This window comes from Cygnus atratus, chromosome 3 (assembly GCF_013377495.2).
Source record: "Cygnus atratus isolate AKBS03 ecotype Queensland, Australia chromosome 3, CAtr_DNAZoo_HiC_assembly, whole genome shotgun sequence".
NCBI classification, from domain to species: Eukaryota; Metazoa; Chordata; class Aves; order Anseriformes; family Anatidae; genus Cygnus; species Cygnus atratus.
In genome coordinates, this window is record NC_066364.1 from 12,125,735 (window position 1) to 12,143,752 (window position 18,018).

The window sequence follows — 18,018 nt, forward strand, 5'->3', positions numbered from 1 at the left end:
AATTTCAGAGACAGAAACTGCAGGAAATTTCTATCTGGTTACCAAAATTTATTTTCTGTCTGTCATTTTCCTTTTCAGAGATTCAAACAATACTGAGATTTTTATCTCTACCTAGGTCCTAATCCACTTCCAACATTAATATACTCAAATTCAAGTAATTTTTGTTTCTAGTAAATTGGTACATACACACACACACACACACAAAGTCACATTTACTGTAAGAACTCGTTCTTCTGGATTATTTCCTGATATTATTAACACATGAGAATGCCTCATGAATCTCACCATAACTGTTGAGCTTTCAGTTTCTGACCAGTTCACCCAGCAAATCTGTAATTGCAGAAGCCTCACAGAGAATTAATAGAGACACTAGAACTGATGGCAAGGTAACTGCCAGTCATCCACTGTAAACATCTTAAAATTAAACTGTTATTGATATGCAATTAATGTCCATAGGTGGCAGACATTTTCTTCCATTTAAATAATTCAGTGTTTTTCTCCTGAAAAACAATGTCTGTGTTTGTGGAAAACTTGAGATCGACAGGCACCAGAAAATGAAGTCCTTGGTTCATCCATTGGATGTGCAGTGCTTGCCCAGGACAGCTCTGACCCCCAATGCACTGGCTGTCAAAGTACCTCACCTCTTTCCTGGAAGGCCTGCTCTACCTAATAAAAACACAAATCCTTGTGCATGTAGTTGCAGGTGAAAGTGTTGATGAGTAATTACTGTCGTGTTCGTGCTATGTGCCTGAGCTGAGTCCAAATATGCCTTTTTTATTGTATTTATTATTATTCACAGTTTCCCAAGCTATTCACTGGTCTGGCTCAGACTTGCTTGATTAACGTGAAGGTAGTCTGAGTCAATATTGCAGGGTATCATTGCAGCACATTGACAAAATAATACATTTTGGAGTAGATTAACCACTGTTCTACAGTTTTGCATCACTCTGAAAATACGAGGATAACACTAAACCTGCTTGTCTTGTACTTCTGTTTGTATGTGTGAACAAAACTTGTGGATGAGAAATCAGAAATAAAATGGACAACTGAGTGATGTATATATATATAGTCTGCCCCTAAGTGTGTAAGCAGTGATTTAAAAATAAAAGCAAATTGTTTTCTTTTGTCACAAAACTTTATCTCAACTTGGGGCTGAAGGTGTAGGTCTTGTTTGTGTCAATGGCCTTGTTAGTATCAAAATCCACACAGCTGGATGTTTATTTAGTCTGGGTATACATCTCAGAAACTGTACAACTATGTTTTGATTTAGTTACTTAAATATTGTGAGTGTATTGTGTGGAATATACACAAAATTAGGATAAAAAAAAAAAACACCTTCATCACTGAAGTTTAAGTTGGGGAAATTCAGACTTGGAATAATATATGCATTTTTTAGTAGAGGAGTAGAGGTAGTCTGTAAATCACAACTAGGACCATCTGCTAAGTCTCTAAGTCTCTAAGTCTTAGATTGTCTCTCACCGCCAATATATTTACATATATATATATATATTTAAAGGATTTAAAAGCCTAATAAAGCTTAGATCACTGAAGTCCTATTGCTTCTCTTATGTAGAAATCTTTACCCTATTTATTTTATGAAGTTTTCATACTCTCATTTAAACAGTTACAAAAGTGGAAGATATATATATATTTTTTTCTTTAAGCCATATGCTATATTTTCTAATGCACAGAAAACAATTAACTACACACACACACAAAATCATAAAAAAATATATTAGGGAATGTTTAATACCAGATTACAGAAGCCCATCTATATTATTAATGCTGACAATGCATGCCAATATTATATTATATTATATTATTATATTATTATATTATTAAATTACTATATTATTATATTATATTATTATATTATTATTATATTATATTATATTATTATATTATTATATTATATTTCTATTTTATTCAATAGAAATGTACGAATAATATAATCTACTTTCAGATTACTTTTTTTAAACACAAGGTTTACCCAGAATCTAAGTAATTTTCTCAGTGTTTCAAGTAATATCAGTAGTGAAGATAGAAGTTGAACTCAAATTTCTTTACGTTCAGATTCAGACTCATTATACTGTTTTAAAAAAATCTCACTGCAGTGTGATAAGTCCAGCTCTCAAGGCTGTTTTAAACAGGTAAGGTACATTCTGACAACTTTAAGAAGAGGTTTTAAAAGAAAGGTTTATAAAAGAAACAGAAATAACCATCTAGTTAGTGGTGGAGGAGGAAGAGAGAGGCAGGTGTAGTGTGACTACATCTGTACTGGGAAATTAAGTGTGGGGCCACTCTGCTGCACGGGACATCTCATATGTGTGCTTGGAATAAGGGTGCCTGGAAATGCTACCTGGCCACTGTTATCTTCTGAGCAGTGCCTGGGAACTGTTCAGGAGGAATAGGCAACCTGTGCCAAAACGGTCAGGGAGTAGCCTAACAATTTAACAGTGCAGATGATTGCCTTGCCAATGACCCTGACCTTTCTCATTTATTGGTGTAGATTGGCCTGTGGTTCTGTAAGAGCCAGTGCTATGTAACAAGGCAAACTAACTTCGTATATTGTCAGGGCAGTGTTGTCTGGTGAGACTGAACACGGTGAAACACATGAGGAATGTAGCACAGTGGGGCATTCATCATTTCATTAAGACGGACTGAATCACTTCTGTATTCTAGCAAAATAGCATAAAACGGAATAGGAAGATGTTGTGGATACTGGAGGTTAAAGACTTCCCTTTACATAATCTAACACCAACACATGGTATATTTTCTACATTATAAAACATTCCTTGTTAAGTAACAACTGTCAGTGTTCACTAATCCAATGCTGCAGCTCTGTGCTAGAGCATGACATCCTGACGTGACCCACGTTGCAGTTAAATATGACCGCCTTTTCACACCCAATTACACTCAATTTGTATCTGTATTTCAAAGTGTGAGGCTAAGGATACCTGGATTATAAATTTATTATTATAATTGTTATTGTTATTATTATTATTGTTACTGTTATAGCTAATTGGAAAAGTGTGTCTACCTGGGCCTGGCCAATTTACGAGAGAGATACAACATCCCTCCAGACATTTCTGGTCATATCAATTCTTATTCTTTCTCCCTCCTTCAATACTGCTTATTTTAAAATCTAACTAAGACAAGGTTTCTGAGAGGAGGCAATTCCCATTGATGCAGGGACAATTTTTGGATCATTATGAAACATGAACACATTCCTTTACACTGATAGGCATAAATGTCCCTCAATAAGTAAACATAAAAGAAAGAAAGAAAGAAAAAAAAAAAGATGGCTAAAGCTAAGAACATATTTACTCTTTTCAAACTGAGAGAAATAAAATCAATCAACAAAACATCTATGTTTTCTTTCAATGTTTTTATTTTAATTTAATTTAAAGCGAAAAGAGAGAGTCTGTAACATGAACATTTTTGAATACCAGATGGATTAATATTTTTCATATCAGGTTGAAAACTCATGTGAATCTCTCATGAAATTTCAGTCTGATTCTTAACCTAGCTCTGATCTGACTTGGATCTTACACCACTGAGCAATGTAATTCATCAGCAAAAACTCTATCCAGATGCCACCTCTCTTATTTGTGAATATAAACAAAGAAAAATATTTTAATGATGGAAGCTTATGGGCTGATGTGTCTGTTATATTGATGTTAGTGAAGAAGGTCTTACCTGTATTTGTGTAGAAATAAGCAAGAGTGGCAGCACCTAAAAGGCTGTCAAAAGCCATGTTCATCTCTTTACTCATCTCCTTTAGAAAGAAGATTAACATTGATCTTGTGAATGAACAAATGAATGAAAGCGTCTGTCAGTGCAGAAGAAGCTTTGAGAAAGATGTGACACTTGAGGAAACAGTTTGTTAGCAGCTATTCCAGGGCACCAAAGCAGACATGTTAGGTTCCATTTTTCACAACAGTATTCCTGAGCTATATACACAGATCTGCAATTATAAAACCAGAAAAAGACTCTGACATAGAATTCAAGAGCATGTAATTCAATTATTGTAGCAATGACCCTTCTCCCAAATAACCCTAACACAAAATAAAATATGAAAGCATACATTTATAGAAAACACAAATTGCCACATGAGTTTTTTGATAACATTTTGTTAATTTAATTGTTTAAACTGCTCTGAAACACAAGGGGAAATAAAATCCTTTTTAACAACTGTAACACAGTGCCCCCACTCACTAACTATATTTATGCAATTTTTTTTTCAGGATTGAAAAATGGATTCTTAGAAATGGATTTCAGTCTTTGAATTCCTCATAGCATGAAATGCCTTTATCTTCTCTGTTATCTTTTGCTGCAGCATTAGTGATACTTGTATAAAAGGAACTTAACTGTCAAGAAAATTATTCTGAAAGCAGCAGTTCTTCAAGGCTTATGAATGTCCTGGAAAGCAAGAAAAAAATTAGCTCTATCATAAGAGAACATAAAGTGTGAAACATAGAAATGTGAGCTCAGTTATGACTCATCTCTAAATAGCATCATCAAAACATGATAGTAGCCAAATATGTTTCCCCTAGTTAACATTTATCACTGAACTCTTTGAATACGTATTTTTCATCTGCAGTGCTATTATTTTAATGACAACCCCTAATTTGGGCTGACATTTCACTATCCTTATTTTACAATTCAGCTCATTCTGACCTCAGTCAAGTTACTTAAAGTAGGAGGAAGCTGTTGAGGTTGATTTTAATAAAAAATGGTGTGTGCATGTTTACTTTTCCATGGCAACTAACCCATTTGAAGTCTGTCTTCATTTACAGTATTAGTGTCCTATTGAACTCTGTGTTAGGGTAGCATCTAGCATAAAGCATCTAGCCTCCAAAATCCCTGCAGCATTCCACCTTAGCAAAAGGAAGCTGTAAAGCCAATAAACAGATCATGCCAGGCTTTAACCAGCCTCTGGCCCATGGTTATGTCTACTAAAAGACTGGCGATGTAGGGGAGCATCACTGCTAAGAGAGAGGGAGAGCTCATCTTGGAGAAGGGAAAGCTGATGGAGCATCTGTTTGTCTTGCCCACCACTGCCAATGCCTGAGAGACCTTTCTGCACTACTTGGGCTTGTGAGGAGCACAGCTGGGATGAGAACAGGTAGCAAGGACATTGTCTATACTTTAGCCTTACATCATGTGTCCTATATTGAAAACATAAGGGAAATATAAGAAAAAGCCCCATATGTTTTTAATGAATACACTTCTAAAGCTAGGAAATTCCATCTTGTATGGGACATGTGGCAGACCATATAGCTGGAGACACAGAACTCTCTTCCATTAAACTGTCATAATAGGGATCCAGTCCAACTGGGGACAAAAAAAAAAAAAAAAAAAAAAGTGAATTTGCCCATATGCCCATTTTTTGAGACAAATCCTTTTTTTGAGGGAGGGCCATCATCTAAGAGGGAGGAAGAGAGAGAGGGAGGCTTACTCTGATGCTTATGGAAAAGTTCCATCTTCATCTACACAAGTCAAGAAAACAGGCAAAAAATATAAAGAGTGAGATTGCTCAGGTTTCTTTTTGGTACCAGAATTTCTTGATCTGTAATTATAAAAATTTTACACTTCCAAATAAAGCATAAAAATAATCAAAAGTAAGAGATACAGCTACATATTTTTATTGCATGTTTTTTACTATACAAAATAATGAAAAGACAAAGCTCTTATCACTCACATGGGTGTAAGGTAGCAAAAACTTGGAGATTTAGATGGAATGGAAATGCTGATGGTAAATTCGTGTACAGTTCTGCCTTTCATTGTTGCACTGAGCTGTAGCAGCTTAAACAGCTTATGGATGATTATGTGGAAAGAGACTTCGAAGGTTAATTTAAACATCTGAAATTCATATACATCTGAAAAGTGTAAATACTTATCTGCAGTAAAAACATGGTGCCTACAGTGTGTTCCTCAGGTCAGGGGTGATGCTTTTCCCTTTCTGTCAGTGTGGTATAATGCACCATCCTACCTGGAAATCCTGTGAAAAAGAATTGTGCTGAAAATCTGTATTAAAATGATGATCTTTTTTATTTCATATGGATTTGACTGGAGCATTTTTCACATAGGTTTCAACGTTTGCATACAATTTGTATTCATAAGTTTGATGCCAAATCAAAAGACTAGCTTTATAAAAGTGAATATTGTCACTATTCTGGGTATTAAAAAGCTAATTCTGTGGCAGAATTAAGTTATATACACATAAAAATGACCAAGAGATGGTTCTTTCTGAAAAAGATTTCACACATATTTGCTTGTGAGTCATAATTCCTTAACCACATCTGTCTTCTAAGAAATCCCCAGGTGCTGTATAGCTCTTCTTGAGCACAAATTTTATTTGTTTTGCCTTCTTTCCCTGTCTGCTTTGTTGTGTCATGTCCGCCTTTCCTCTCCCTAGAACCAAAACAAGAAACTGTTCATATTTCTCGTGTCCTCTCCAGCACAGTCACTTCTCAAAGAACAGAGCGTGAGTGTCCTTACTCTTCAGGACAACAGCTGAGATGTTAATGTGAAAGTGCAACTTGCCTTCTGCTAGAAGAATGAGCATGGGCAGGATGGTTTTAGGATGGTAGGACTTCAGAAAACCTTTGTTATCTGATTCTCCTTCCGTTCCCTTAAACCACCCTTCTTTTACCTCCATAATTTCTACTTGTTTTGGAGATGGCCACAGTGATCATCTGTCCCCTAGAACATTTGTCTACATCCGCTGAGCTCCAGCAACTCTGGCTTGAGCCTAGGTTTTAGCAGTCAAAGCCTGTAGGAAGTTGGTGCCTTATAAGAGCATTGGGAGCAGACTTCTGTCTGCTTCTTTCATATGTGAAAGCTTTTCTGCCTTTTTTTTTTTTTTTTTTTTTAATTTCATGAGTGCATCTGTTGGTCTAATATAAACTATTAGCTCTGTCTTTGAGATTTGTTTTTACCCCAGAGCATCACAGATAGAGCAGCAGAACATCTATAACATAACTATCCACAAAAGCATGTGCACACAAATTTATTATTTCCTCTTAATAATTCTGTTTATTTTTTTCAGTATTTCCCTCTCTCGTATAATATTGCTTCATAGTTTATTTCTGCTTTTAGAATTGTTTCACAAATATGGAAAATTGCAGAATGATATAATAATCTATAAGTAATAATGCTTCATCACTCCAGTTTCCTGCATAATTCAGTGTGGCTCCATTATGCAAAAGGATGTTGCATAGTATCAGCTTAATGTAGCACATTTTATGATTCCTATTGCCCAAATATCAGCCTTTATACAGAAGAAATATGCAAAGAAATATATATCCATTTTACCTCTCCACAGCAATAAAATGGACATCTGTGTACTGCAAAATCAAAAACTAAAAAGACAACATAAATAGAGAATGTTAGGCAGTCCTTTTTTACACTGATTAGCTCTTTAGTCTGTTCTAAACCTTATAATCTCGCAGTCTCAAAGATTGAGTTCCTTTGGGGATTAAAAACATACAGAAGAGAACCAAAGACTAGTAATAGAATCTGAAAAAGAGTGATAACAGAAATGCCTGTATCCTGCTATAAAACTGGAAAGGGAATGTAAAGAAAACAATTAAGGGACTTCAAATTTCCTGGTCCAGAGAGCAGGAGTCAGCATCGTAGATTTTCTGTCAAAATTCAAGCTATTTAAGCCATCTTCTTAAGCCATTTTACTGAAAAAGACTGAAAAGCCAATTCATATCCACTGTCTATGGTTTGTACATCTCTTTCTTACTTTCCAAGTCATCTCTTTTTCAGTCTTGAAGATCTTCAGTTTATTCAGTCATACTACATGTGGAAACTCTCCCACACCATTGATCATCCTTTACTTCATTTTTCTAAATCTTTTTCTAGCTTTTTTGCCCTTCCTTAGACAAACAAACCACAAATGCCCACAGTGTTCCTAGCATGAATAAATGACATATTTGTATAGTGGCATAAGGGTATTTGTTCTCTTATTTTTTTATTTTTTTCTATTCATTATTCCTAATTGTACTTATTTATCTATAATAAATACATTTGCTGGAGAGTGACTTTTTACACAGGCATATTTGTCTTGACATAGCTCACTTGCTTTTCCATTTTTTTTATAAGACTGTTAAACAGCACAGCTCTCTGTTACTGTTAACTTCCCTCCAGCATTTAGAAGCATTTACTGTTTCTTCTATTTTGGTCAATTATGTAGCCATATTAAATAACTAGCATATTTTTTCTCCTACTAGCATATTCTCACTTCTATTATGACTGTTTCTTTTGAAGGTTTTTTTTTTTTTTTTGTGAGAGACTTTGTTAAAAGCATTGGTGAAACTCAGTTCATCTTTATCCACGTTCTAGATGACTCTTTCAAACAACTGCAAGAGGTTTGCAAGGCACCTTTTACAGGTGACTCTTCTCAGAGCTGATTTTTCACACCTGTATTCTATGACAGCTTCTGCTACTGTGACTTGTTCAGCTCTCAGTCTTCCATTCATGTAGTTCTCCCTGACTTTCAAGGGATTTCTTTTAAACTTTGGTATTGCAGTTGCTTGCCTCCATTCTTCATGTATAAAGGAAGTTTTAGGTGAGAGGTTACATGCTGCTGTTAGTCGTTCAGCTGTTCTATTCTTCAAATCTTTTGGAATACTTTGATGAATTCTGTCTGTTTTTGGTGATTTATTGGAGTTCATTTGCTGTATTTGTAAGACACTCCATCTGTTCCTTCAATTTCAGAGCAATTCACTTCTCAGTCCATTTATCTGTGAAGGTTCAGGTACCAGAATACGCCCAATGTCTTCTACATTGAAATCTTAAAAAAAAAAAAAAAAAGCTTCTTTACAATGCTTTTGTCATCTCTGAGTGTTCCTTTTATGCCTTGGAAGTTCGTAGGTTCTGCAGGCTCACTGGCAACATTTTTGCTCTTAGTATGTCAGAATGAAGACTTAGTCTAAGCTTTGATTTCTTGACTGAGTTGCTCCTCAAGTTCTTTTTCGACCTGCCCGGTGGTGTTTTTATATTTGATCTGCTGGAAATTTTAATAATTTACATTCTTTTATTTCAAGTTGGAAATTAGGAGAAATTTATTCTCAGATAGGGTGGTTAGGCAGTGGAATGGGTTGTCCAGGGAGGAGGTGGAGTCACTGTCCCTGGGGGTATTTAAGAAAAGGATGTGGTACTTAGGAATATGGTTTAGTGGGTGACATTGGTGATAGGGAGATGGTTGGACCATATGATCTTGGAGGTCTTTTCTAACCTTAATGATTCTATGATTCTATTAAGATGCATCATCAACTTTAGGGATGATGTCTTCTTATTACTAAAAATTTCTTTTACTTTGGTGGCTAGCTGTACTGATTTCTTTTCACCATTTCTTTCAAGCCTGTCCTAACGAATGTCAGTGCACTATTAGAAGGCTTACAAGATAGAGTCCTTCTCTAGTCTTCTTGACACTTGTCATGTAATGGTTTTCTCTGCTGTGACTTCTAGTTTCTTGTCAATAAGCTTAATTTTACATCATTCCCAATTTTTAAGTTCAGCAGAACTGGGGTAGATATTTTGACATTTGTCTTAAAACACAGTGAATAACTGGGCATCATCAAAAGGTATCTTTATCATCTAGATGAAAGTAGACAGACACAACTGCTCACTTTTTAGGTATAGCACTCCTGCTAACATGACCAACAGGAAGATCTGTGTATTTGAAAGAGTGTTCTTCATTTGTATTTTTTTTCTAGTCTGCTAAACTGCATTTCTGCTACTAAGCACTATTGCATTAAACAAAGGCACTTGTTAGAACTCTCATTGCTTCTGACATTCAGAAAACTACAAGTCTCACAATTTCAGATACTCTTTGGGACATAACACAGGACAGGAACTATTCTCCATAGTTTGGATACAGCTATCCTCCTACAAAGGTTAAGGTAATGGATGTGTACGATCATGCTATGCCAGTAAACTAAAGGACCAGATAATGTGTCCTGATGTGGTTTTGTTTAGCGGAATAGACATAGACTTATTTTGTGCTCCATGGATTTATGTTAGTCAGAACAGATCTGCTCAGATATTACATTTGATCTCCTACATTTAGCTTTTCTTCTTCATCTTCTGAATAATTTATGCAAGGCAACTGTCATTAAAGTAGGATCTTCTAGTTTTTATCCTGGCAAAACATTTTTTTCCTGCCCCCTTCAGTCAACTGTTGACATTGCTGAGACCATGTGCTACTTAGTTTCAAACTTTGTAAATTAAAAGTTAAATTAGGATAACAGAGATCCAACTTTTTTTTTTTTTCTGTCTAAACAATAAAAATAGCTACAACATGATTATAAATATGGCTTAAAGATCATATTTCATTGTAAAACAGACACTCAAAGCAGGACATAGTTGCCTAGTTGTTGCCATCTAGGGTTATCTGAGACTCCCTATGGTATCCCACCTAGTCTCCATCTTCTGCTCAAGGATAAGTGTCTTGTAGAGGCTTTGTCATATCTGATAGCATAATGGTAAAGTGTCTCAGGTATGCTAGAACATCTAAAATAGCACTCAGTACCTACATTTTAGGCAGTTAAATTAAGGTTCTTTTCAGCTGGATTTGTCTCTAGGCTCCACTGACTGTACTAATTCAATTTCCATTGTCTATAATGGAAATTTAGACACCTACTTCATTTCTTCCCTCAGAAACAGACATTTAGGCAACTTCTATTGACAACAATGATATGATTTGAATGTTACAGAAATAGAATGAATTAGGGAGATGCTGGGATGAAAATGAAAGAAAAAGCTTCAGACAGCAGATATTTATAGTGCATTTAGACAACTTACAAATGAATGGGAGAAAGACAGCACTTGAAGAGGCAGGCATAGCAAAGTGTGTCAATTATCTTAAATATGTCTGTTATTCAGGAAGGAATACACTGATAAAAATAAAGGGTGGATTCATGTTCAGTTTGTAGTGCTTTTAATGCCTCTGACTGTATAAAGGGACCTTAGGGCAAGCATGATACTGCAGCTTTTAATGGCAATGTGAAAAGACCTCCTTGTAACTAAGAATTCAGTCTTAGGTAACTGGGACTACAGAGTTCATGTTTAGACCTTCCTAAGCATAGTTAACCAGCAAAGGAAAGCAAAACAAACAAACAAAAAACAGCAAACTACTTCTCTCCTCCTCTCTCTCCCCACCCCCCTCCAACTCTCAAGATCTTTATAGGAACTGTTAATAAAATATTCAGCTGTGATATGAGAGTTACCTTGAAAATATGTATGAGCTTGTTCCATGTCATCAGTAATAAACATTTTGTAGAATGATTTCTGCATGCCCTCCCTATGCAGTATAGCAGAAGATATAATGGGGATCCTCATAAATGTCTCTTCGCAGCACGTTTCTGCACTGTCACCTTAGTCAATATCTAAAGGTCAGCCTCTGCCTTTGATCTTATGTATGTATAACAGAGTAAATCTGAAGAAACAGGCCTTTCTTAAAGAAAGTACACTGAAAATTTACAGACTGGAGATACATAAAAGTAATTCTTACATTAAGAGTTGTATATACATTAGGCTCGTGGGAATAATACAATTTGTTTTGTTCCAAAGAGTCTGGAGCCTGCTGTGTTCCTTTGGTGTTGAGGCTGTGCTGTGTTTTCTCACATCAGATATTATTACCAGCACATCCCACCTGCAGCACAGTGTTTGGCCCCAGAGTTTGTAGTGCATAATTGTGTCTATTTAACTACAAAGTGTTCTGTGATCAGAAGGACACTTGGGTGACCGGAGAAGCAGCTGGAACAGAAATAGAGACTACAAAAAGAGTGACACTTTAAAACCATACGACACAAACTTCTGATAGCTTCTCTATTACAAAAAATCTAGAGCTATTACAAGCCTTTTTGCTATAATAACCTGAATCCACTGAACATTTTCTGCTAGCTACATTAAGCACCAATATATTCGTTTTAGACCTTCTGACTTTGACTTTTTTATGGTAACTTTCATACAGTGTAACTCCATTCCCGTTGAGATATTCCTGGATCACATCAAAGGATATGGGAGGAGAAGCAAGCACTAGAATCCTCACTTTGAAGCCTTCATTTTAATTCAAAATATTTCCTTCCAAGTCCTAAAGTACAGCTTAGGATACTTAATGCATTAAAAAGTGAGGTATAGCTCAAACGAAAGATCATTCTTGATGTACTTCATTCAAAAGAAGCCAAAATCTGGGATCTGAGAAACTGAAAGGAGGGATACAAACTGGAAAGATTGTAGTTTGAGTCATATCTTTTATAGGAAAACTTATTGACAGAATAGAGTTCTGTACAGGGATGAATGAGTCCACAGGCAGGGTAGGGGCGAGCCTCCAGATCCTGACCCTTCTTTCTTCTTCTCAGCTGTATCTGAATACAGCATGTTCCCTGTCAGCTGCCGTGCCCATAACAATTGAGTGGGGTCAGAAGGACATCTGCATCAAGCAGTAGCAACACAGACACTTTGAAAAGCCATCTTGGCTTGTACGTTGGCTTGTAGATTATTTGTCTGCCCACAGCTGTCTGAAAGGAAAATGTATTGCTGCTTTCTTCAGAGTAGGCAAACAAACAAACAAAATGCTTAAAGTTTTGGGAATGTCTGTCAGGAAGTTGCCACAACTAAGTGCAGAGAGGTTTCTAGAGCCTGCTAACTAATGAGGGTTTTGTTTTGAAATGCAAGTGGCTGGGATTTCTTCCCAGGAAGGAACATTTCCTCACTTCCACCTGGAAGCCAAATCAGCAAAGCTGCATGGCAGCATGGGCTCCATGCTCTGAAGAGGCAGGGAGCTGTGCTTTTGTGTAGCATCAGCTAAAATCGTTAGGCAGTCCCATCTGTTATATCTCATCACAGAGATTGCTGGAAATTAGCTTTGTTTGCTGTTAGTGCTAAAGAATTGTTAAAGGAGGTATATTAAAAGGTACCACTGTCTAGAATGAAGCACCTATATCCATACATTTCTAGCTCGTTAGAGACCACCACTTTGTACTGCTTCCTTGGATGCTACTTAGAGAAGACCATGACCAACAGAATAATGCTGTCAGAATTTTGAAAAATAAGTTTTATTTGTGTTAAGAGAATGCATATCTAAATATTATAGAACTGCTTTCATTTTTATTTTTATTTTTTTCCCTTAGATTTATTTTTAGTGGCATTCCCAGAGGCTCACATTTCAGCATGGCTCAGGTTTTAGTACACAGCTTTCCTTCTTTATCAGAATCTCACAAACTGCCTTTTATAAAAGGCTATAAAGGGCTCAAGTTCACAGTATGCCTGAAGATAAATCTACAAAGGAACTTCAGTGCTACAAAGCTCAATGCTGAAATGTTTAACTCTTGCGTGTTCTGCTGCTCTGTGAAAACCTTGATGTGTAACACCCAGTATCTGCTATCTACAGAGGAATGTCTAAGCAAAAGAAATGCAGCAAAATAAGTGAAGAATTTCCAGAATTGTTTAGTGTTTCTTCTAAAATTCTTCTAGAGTTTAATATGCGAAGCTAAAAAAAAGTGAAACGGACAAACCAACCATCCCCCCTGCTTCCAAACAAAATCTCTGTATGTCTTGTGGTTAGAGATTTTGTGGGGGAGTTAAGAGACTTCTGCATGTTCTGACCAGACTTTCTGAGTAGCAGAAAAGAGTGTGAACCAATCTCCCTCTTATATGTAAAGAAGAGATGGAAGTGCACGTGTTCAGGGATGCACCACTCTCAATAACTCTATGGAGATTGCTCTGCCTTGGGTAATTACTTAATCCTTGGATCAGGGATTTGAATATAATTCTTTGTCTCCGTCCTCATAGTGCTTCCAGGTGAAGATCCTGGAAAGTTATTCTTTCTCTCTGTCAGTAATTAAAGGAATGAAGTGAAAGTCAAAATTAAAGATTCAGGGTGACTTTCTCAGAAAAACAATTTGGAGAATTAGAAACCTGTCCTGGCATGCATGGCTAAGTCTCTCATCTGAAACCAGCAGGAGAGAAAATCCTGCCTGCCAGGCTACTGGATGTACACAGATGTGGTCCTGGAAGGTCAATCGTCAAAATCTTTTGCAGAAAAATTAATCTGAACAGTGGTTTAAACCTGGCTTCACAGGAGAATAAGGCACAGAGAATCCAGAATAAGGATTCATGTTTTTTATAACTGTAGTGTAGACATAGGTACTTGCAGGACTTCTTAACCTTTTGGGATAAATACTGGTTGTTCTACAAAGCTGGCCCTACTGGAAAATATGTTGATAACATCAGACTCTAGTTTAAAATACACTTTGTTCCTGAGGGCAATGAATTTACTTGGTGAGGTGTATATAACCTAGTTAGATGCAATTTCTAACACTAGCAGTACCAATCAGACCAAAGTCAGTATTGATATTTCTGATGATGTTATAATGTAATCTGTGTAGTCAACCTTCATTCAGTGGTATTTCTGCATGGTCTGAGAACTCACTCTCATAGCATGGGTCAAAAGGAGAAGTGACAGGTGCTGCCACAGTTTGCTATTATGGTATGTGCAGCCTTGAATTACCACATTCCTTACACCTCAATATTCAAGCTTGATAGGATTTCACAAAGATATGTGCAAGAAGATTTGCAAATCACAGCCATATGCTGCAGAAAAGAGCAGATACATCATGCCATGCCTGTACTTAAACCTCTGAGAGAATTTATGCATCCAGAAGAAGGATCTCCCCAACTCCAAAAATGGCTCATTAAAGGATAGGTAGTAAGTGTGGCACAGCATGTAACTAATGATCATGCAGTGATGTATTTATGGAATATTTTAGTAATATGGCCCAAATTAATCTCATCTGATGTTAGGCATAGCAGGGCACTACTTGGGTTACTATCATAGTTGTCTGTGTCTCCCTCTTTAGAGCGTGGGAAGGAAATTTAAGGTGATATTTCACACCAAGTAAGAGCTGATGTCTTTGGAAATCTCTCTTTGTTGCCTGTGCATTTTGATTAGGTGGAATGAACCTGAACATTTGCCTGGAAAAGAGGTGAGAAGACAGATCCTGAGAGAAAAGAGGAACAGATTTTTGCAGTGTCAGTGTTGTCCTTGCTGAAAAAGGATCTGTGCTCTTCAAGGTGAACAAATAAATTCTGATGTACAGCATGGGAGAGGAAGGACCAAGAGAGACCAGAGATCTTGTAAGAAGAGCTGGGAGTGGTCATAGCTAAACCTCAGGGATTTTCCAAAGGCTGTAGGAGGGGCTGTAGGAGGGACATTGTCAAATTTGTTGCAGATCAAGAAGCTTCCAAATATTGCTAGACTCATAATATAACTAGAGAAACATGGACAATTTTCAAGGACAGGGAAGAGATTTATTTTCAAACTTTTTTTTTTTTTTTTAGTCTGTCCCACTTTGGTTTTCTTTCTGTAGAAAGCCATAAATCATGACCAAGCAATTCAAAGCTCTCCTGGTATTTCTGCTGTGTTCTCTTGAAGAGAACAGCATATCCCTTCAAAGCTCTGGATGATTTGAATGTTCTGGCTCCCCATGTGGGAGAGTTGTGGAGTACTTTTTCCTAGTTACAGAAATTTAAGCTCCCAAGAAAGACAGGTGTCATCTTTCATATTTATCTCCTAAATTTCACTCCACTGAACAAAGATCCTTGTTATTTAGTTGTTTTGAAGCGTTGAATTCTCCTCTGGCATTTTTTAATTTTTATTTATTTTTTTAATTTTTATTATTTTTATTTTATTTTACAGCAAAGCTAAGGGCCAGCTTGAGGAAACACCCAAGTTTCCCCAACCTCACTCCCCACTTTCAATTGGGGAAACCCCAGAAACACCCAAGTTTCACCCAAGTACCCCCAGACTTTCAGTTTTTAGCAGAGGCACGGGACGTCTCACATCTATCTCCACAGCACAAATGTGTCTTTCTGGGTCTAAGTGGTTCTAGATTACCTCTGAGCCTTAAGGTAACTCATCACAGCCTTCAGACAGTTGTTGGCTATGTTATCCATTCTAATGGGCAACGAAGTCCTCAGAGGAAATCCACCAGCTCAAGTCAGCAGGAGCTCAGTGTGATGGCGAATGGGAATAGCCATTTTGTACACCTTTACTCCCACATATGGCCGTGATCATGAGAGAGAATCTAGTGTTAACTGAGAAAGGCTTTAAAATCAGCTGAAGTTTCCATAAGCATAATTCATAGCCTGCTCTGTTGCAGAAACAATTATTCGTTTTAAAATTCTGCAGGATCATATTTGCAGAGACTGTTTCATATCTAGGATTAATTAGTGGGTGGGCCTTAAGGGAGCAATATAGAAGCAACAACTGGGCTAGCTTAACTCCATGCCTTGCCTTACCTTGCCTTGCCTTGCCTTGCCTTGCCTTGCCCTGCCCTATCCTTGCCCTATCCTTTCTCTTTTCTGTCTTTCCTACCATTATCTATTCTCTGTTGTTTGGTCAACTTTTGAGGGTTTGAGAACATCATTTTTTTCTGGCTAATATAAGAAACGTGCCACTGATTTTCATTGATTTTGCTACATGTCAATAATCTTTTGATGTTTTCATAAACATCTTTTGAAAATAATATATATATATATTTTTTTCCTTAGGTCTGCTATGAAACATAGTTTGTTCAAGTAGAGTTCTTTTCTGAGGAAATTTTCAGTCACACACTTGCAAACCAATGTAGCCCCTGAACTGCAAATTAAGGCTGAGTACGAGAGCTCTTTGAAAATACCTTTCTGATCTTTAAGACATGGACTCCCTTCACTTAAATAAAGGTCCTTAGGGGCTTATTCTGTAGTTATATTCTCTTCCTCTGCAGTGAATGGAGGAGACAGGTATTACAAGTTTTTGCAGGACTCCTGAAGCCCACGTTTCTGCTGAGCATAGGAGGCTGCAGGTTTTCACAGAGGTCTGACACTTCAGCTGGATTTTCTTGCAGAAAAGTAAAAATGGCACACAGGCAAGAGGAGAAAAGGTTACTTTATTATTATTATTATTATTACTATTATTACTATTACTATTACTATTACATTATTTTATCAGTTACAAGAACTGGCTAAAAACCTAAAAGTAATAATCCTGTTACACAGCTTCCTTGGCTGCTTCCAGGTATCCCAGGAAATAACAACTATCTGATAACATTCCCTAAGAGCTGTCCTTAAAAACAGTGCTCTCAGCTTGGCACTAGGTACCAAACTTCAGATTTGCTTCCACCATAATTCAAAGAAATGTTTTCAGAGTAAGTTTTTACTGACTCCTTAAGTATCAGAAGCCCCAGCAGTGGTTCTAGATGAAAAGCTATTTGTGATCTGGTAAAAACCACAGGCTCCTGGAGTGCATATATTTCTGCTTATCTTGAGAGAAGAAAAAGCTTCAGCAGTTCTGATATTTAGTGACTGACCTTTTGTGTTGGGACAGAGATCAAAGAGAACAAAAATCAAAGGGAATCACAGCCAGAATTGGCCACTGTTCACCCCCCCCTCTCCCCCCAACATTAACAACAACTAGAAGTCAACTAAGTCTCAGATGACAGCTTTAGCAAGTTATGAGCAACAGATTGATAAAATCTCACCCAAGTCCTAGGTAGATGGTAGAGAGGGTCAGAAGACCACCCTAGAAGCATCACTCACTGAACAGCTGCACTTCTAGGTACTTTGGTTTTGCTCAGCTTCACAGAGCTGCAGGATGCACATTACTGAACAGGAACAGTTGGTCAAAGTAGAAACTGCAGTGTAGGAGACAGAAGAGGAGATTAGATCAAGTAGCATCTGCATAGCTATAAAAGTGCACATTATAGCTTTGTAGGAATGAGCCAAACAAGTGAAAAGAGGACTGAAAACATAGATATCATAGGAAAAAAAAAAAAGAAAGAAAGAAAAAAAAGCCCACAGCATTATGCTACCCCCAAAAGACTATCACTGAACAGCATGTGAAATAGGATTTAAGCCATGAAAGAATTCCAGAGGGCACCTTCAGCAGCGCAAGGCTTGCTAAAAATGTGCTGGAGCAGGCTGGCTTAATGCCAAGTAAAGCATACCCTCTTGTTTAATCCG